Source organism: Lactuca saligna, chromosome 5 (assembly GCF_052625555.1).
Source record: "Lactuca saligna cultivar CGN05327 chromosome 5, ASM5262555v1, whole genome shotgun sequence".
Classification (NCBI taxonomy): domain Eukaryota; kingdom Viridiplantae; phylum Streptophyta; class Magnoliopsida; order Asterales; family Asteraceae; genus Lactuca; species Lactuca saligna.
The window spans coordinates 106190804-106196710 of record NC_136421.1 but is presented as its reverse complement, the minus strand read 5'-3'; positions in this window follow the sequence as shown (position 1 = coordinate 106196710).

Genomic DNA, 5907 nt, shown 5'->3' with positions numbered 1-5907 from the left:
CTAGACTTTTCTCTTCTAAATGCCCTGAGCATTTGGAAAATTTAGAAAGGATGAATATTATAGCACATAAAATCGATCCTATATCTGAAGCATATGGGACACGATTCATGACGTCTCACATAAAGACATGATACTAGACCAGTCTTTTGCTACAATATTTTTTATTTGCCATGTTTTCAAAATTTAACTATGAAGAGGGATGCCGTAATCATAATCGAATTTTGAAAATGCAATATATATAGAATTTCTTCAAGTTGAACCATTCCAACACAAAATTCATATATATTCTTGACTAAAGATGATTAAAATCTCAATCTAAGCTTTAGAATTGAAATGAAGTATAATTTCCTCTTCCTTAATTATAGTAAAACAACTTTTCAACCCCTGCAACTTCACGGATTGAAACTTTGTTTTCTATAATTAACATTGCTAGCTTGCAATACTAATCATAATAATCATGCTCCCACTAACATGATGATTATCAGCATAACACTTATGCTCCCACTAGCTCTGATATATTTTTAGAAATCTGTTGGACTTCTGAAATTTAGATTCATACATCCTTTCTTAGATAGCTCACATGTGTGTCTAAACAATTTTCAGAACTATGAAAAGGGATGCCGTAATCATAGTCTCAATTGCTTAGGCATTTGCCATTTCTCACAAGTCCATGTTAGCGTGCCGGTTAACCACACGCGCTCCACTAACGACTTTTGAAAATGCAAATAACACAATTGCTATCTACGTAAAATCTACTTAGTGAAAGCGTTTCCTCACCATCATTTTCATGAATCGGAGAAAAACCTTATGACACTTAGATTTTATAGTGTATGAGTTCCTATCCATGTGAATTTGTCAAAACCATAATCACAAGATAAGGTTGGTGACAAATTCAGCCTTACATGGATTAAACTTGTTCAATCTTAGTTTCTTGTCACCTTGGTAGCACAAGGCCCACCAATGCTTCCAAGTTGAACTCTGATAACTCACATGCAAATTCAACTTATTTGAAGTAGGTACAGAAATAAGAACAATGTCAACACGATGGGTTGCAAACCTTAAGTCGTGTGCTAGTGATAAATTACAGGTTTCACTCTTGATTAAATCTTGAAACTCTTTCAGGATCTTTAAGGCTCCCACTGTCCCCTTGACATATAAGTTTTCCTAGTCAAGAACCATTCCTTGACAAAACAAATATTCAAGGGATAGTGCGGATTCTTATCAAGACTAACACTTCACACAATTGGTCTTAGTTGGTCTTTGTCTCATCCAAGACATCACAACTTACCAATCTCAAATATACAAGAGTAGAAACATTTCACACTACATTTGATAAGTGTTTTAAACCTTACTTTATGTCACTCAATGTTACAATCTTGGAGTATTACTCTAAGAATTGTTTTGGAATGAAGTATGACTCATCTCTTTGATCTTAACCAATCCAACAATTCATGACCTCTCTTCTTAGCCATAACAATGCACTAAGACGTCCTTAGAGTATGAATTTGTGATATGGTTTCTAAATCATTAAGATGATCATAAAACTGATACTAAAGTACTATCCCATCTTTTCAGATTTGAGAAACTTTTATCCTTCTGCCTAATTTGATTCTTCTTATTCGCTCTGCCATACATTGTAACTTTTCCAATGTTACTGAATTATACTTAACCTTATAAGTATAATCATATTTACTAATCTTTAGTAAATCATGACAAATCAATCTTTGTGGTGGACCTTGACCGGTGCACATCCAGTGTACCTAATTCCTTAGTCCTTCAATTGACTCACATATACATGTGATCAAAGAATTAGTCTTAATTTTTCAAAGATGAAAATTCTCATTCATCATACAATACAACTTGTATGATTCCAAGTTTCTGTCCAATTGAAACTTGGGTGATGAAAAACTTTCTTCATTTGGTAAATTCAGACACTACCACAAATGAAGGAATCAAATCCACTTTCCAATATTGCTATTATTGGAAACATATAAGCAACAATTTTCCACAGATGCCATTGTAAGGATACTTTTTTTAAAAAATAAATAAAATTAAAACCCTTTTTTTCTTCTATTTTAAAACTTTGCGGAAAAACTTATCCTTACAATCCACATGAAAACCTTGTTGTTATCTATTCACAAGCAATATATTATAACTCTTAAGCAACAGCTCAAAATTCTGATTACCGAACCATGCGATCGAAACCCATCTTCGCAATCAAAATCAGCATATACTTCTTTAAGCTTCCTATCTTTTCTTTGATTCTTAAAAGACGTCAACATGTGACCCATTCACATTATGTAATAAGAATCTCCAAAAAGAAACTTAATAGAGTTAGACAGTGGACTTTACCCGAAGTAGAGTCAAACCTCTTGACTTGATCATCCTTATGACCTTTCAGGTGAATAGGGCAGCTTCGCAACCAATGCCCCTTCCTTTGGCAACAAAACACATAGAATCTTTGGTAATGGCACATGAGACTATCTCAGACTTAGCCTTTCTCTTTACCATTTGGTCAACCGAGTTGACTATGGCCGATCCCTTTCCTTTGGGAAGAGAAATGCTTTTCTAGATATCCAAAGCTACCATTGCCAATGTCCATTTAAGATTTGGGAAGTTGATCTTCTAATAAAATTTGCTTTACCAGTGTTCCAAATCATTGCTGATTCCGCAACACAAAGCAAATAGATAAGATCATTAAGGCTCGTGTCATAGTCTGTCTCATAGTAGTCCCAAAGAGACCCGCTATGTTACTAAGAAAGTGATTGAACATCCAACTTTCACGAGACTTTGACACCCAACTATCCCGGCTTGTCAATATGTGACTACATCTACAAGATGTGACCACACCAAGATCTTTACTTGCCAATAGGGCTCGAGTGACCTTAAACTTTTCAAGAACTTATGGGGTAGGGAGAATAATTGGAGGAGGTGAAAGAAGTATGATTTCCATTGGAACATCATCTTCATTTAGGAAAGCTAGTTTCAAGAGATTTGGGAAGATCATAAATGTCTAAACCAGACATGTTTTGGGAGATATTCAAGATAGTTGATTTAAAGTCCTTAATATGACACCCAATATGAAATATTAAGGCTAGGACCCAACAAACTATTTTATAACTTAGAAGAGGGATGCCGTAATCCAAGCTATAAAATATTTGAAGGTAGGCGAATGACGATTCACCAATTTCCACCATGAAAAACGAAATAATTTATTAGGTTTTAATTGGATTTGAAATTCCTAGATCTTTTGAGATTCATTGAACTTTTCAATGGCATGTTTCAATCTCGAGTGTGCCCTCTCAAATTTTGTGACTGGGATGCCGAGGATCACAAAACAAGGTGTGAATAACCATACCAATTCACTTGGTACCCTTAATATTATCACCTAATCAATGTGCCGGTTAACCACACACGCTCCATTGATCTATGACAAACATTAAGTCACCCTTCGTGGTCCTTACTAGTCCAGGTTAGTGTGTCGGTTAACCACACACGCTCCACCAACGACTTGGTAAGGTACAAAGTGTGAATTCCATGGGCTTGCACCAAATTCACATTTTTCCTAAAGTAACTAAGATTGGGAATTATTAAGATTTTAGTTACTTAGTATTTATCATTAATACTTTTAATGAAGGGAGAATTTAAAGTCATTGTCTTACCCGTTCGGCTAACGACCCTCCACCAGTCAAGCAAGCGGTGGGTGAGAGTAGACACCCATTAAGTCGCCATTTTATAGGCAACAACCTTATACCCACCTTATAGACCGGCTTCGTGAATGAGGCCTACTAACGGTAAAACGACTTGTTCTTATACATATGTATATAATTAACCATTAATTTTACAAATAGTATAAGTGTTGAATTTTAACTCTTTAGAATTCTAAGGGCTAACTTGGAATTAAAGTATTCATAAGTGAAAACTTTTCAAATTCCAAAACTTGAGGGCAAGTTTTGAAACTATTAAAAACTAATTAATTCCATAACTTATGTGTTTAAAGTAGTTTTAATCCAAAAAACTCTTCAAGTTCCATAACTTATGGAAGACTTTAAACTAATAAAAGAATTAACTTTTCTTTATTTTATAACTTATGGAATTAATTAAGGTTACACTTTTTTTTATTAATTATTTAATGAAGAGACTCTTGAACCTCCATAACTTGAGGACAAGTTATGGAGTCATAAAACAATTTAATGAGGAAAAAGACTCTTCATTTTGTAACCTATTACAACTTTTATGAGTTTTAAGAAACTTAAATGTGACTTTTCAAGTAACTTGAGGACAAGTTACAAAAACACATTTTAGAATCAACTCTTAGATTAAAATGGATTGAAAACATATTATCACATAATTTTCTATTAATCTAAATCAACTCATAAGATCAAAATAATTCAAAAAAAAACTTTTGGATCCCATAACTTATGGAGTTTAATGTTTGTTTAATGATGAAAGTTTTCATGTTCCATAACTTAAGAACAAATTATGGAATTCTTTAAAACATTAACACCAATTTTTGTAACTCCATAAAAAACTTTGAATCAATTTTTTTAAACCTTTTGATATCCATAACTTATGGAGGTTTCAAAAAACTTTTTAGATCAAACTTTTAAAACTAATAAAATAATCATATCATTTTATCTTTTACTAAATTTGAACTAATTTAACTCATATAGCAAATGATTCAAATTTTACAAATAATTAGTTTTTCACAAAAACAAGTAATTATTTTAAAATTTGACAAACGTCAATTTTTTTTCCATTTTCCTTTTTTTTCCTTTAACTTGGAAAAAAAAACATTTGCATCAAATATAATAGAAAACAACTCATGGCTCTGATACCACTGTTGGGTATTGAGCATTCTAACACTCCTAAGTGTACATGCAACCCTAAATACCTTGGATCTATGTTTTCTCTATTATACATGCAAATAAGAACATCCAAGGTATTATCCTAATCTAGCATACAAAACAATGAGTGTAACAAGATAGAATACATACCTTTTTGATGTAGAAAGTCTTCATGAAGCTTGAGTGCCTAGCCCCAATAGTGTGGAAGCCTCAAATGGAATCACAATCATCAAAACACTTAGAATAACTTGAGAGAGTTCTACACTTCATGAAATTGGCTAGCCCTTTGTTACTCTCACTAGTGGCCGATTTTTGTCAAGAATAATATCTTTATATAGTGTTACAATTAGGGTAAATCCTTAATTGTCATGGCTTTCCATTTCCTTGGATCCATGGGTTCAAATACACCATGGAGCATCCATGGACCATCCTATGGGTTTTAGCCCAACTTGATTATCCATGGAGCATTAGCCCACTATATAAGTATGGATGATTTACACAATCAACCCATATATTTAATTAGTCTTCTTTTGATCACTTAATTAATCCTAGATTAATTCTTGATCAATACTAATTAAATAATCTTATTATTCTTATTATTAATATACTAGAACTTATAATATATTAATAACCATAAGTATCTTATTTCTCTCATTATAGTCTATCCAAGTGCATGATGGTATGCAACCCAAACAGACCATGCCGGGTCGGGTCAAGTCTTACCAATTATAGTTATGGACTTAGACATTAATCCAACAGAAGGTTCATGCTAGATTTGTCTCCGTAAATTACTAGGGTTTCGTGATTTGGAAGACGAAGACGAACGGCCTTCTCGTGGCACATAATTTCAGCATGGTGGGGGCTTAACCAGTCCATGTTGATGATCACATCGAAACTCCTAATTGACACTGGCATTAGATCTATTCGAAAGACGTGTTGATTAAGGGTTAAGGTACATCCGGTGTAGATTTCCCCAGTGGATTTGGTTTTCCCATTGGCCATTTCCACCGTATAGGTTTCATTTAGCTTTTGGGGCAGTTGTTTTAATAAATGCTTAAAC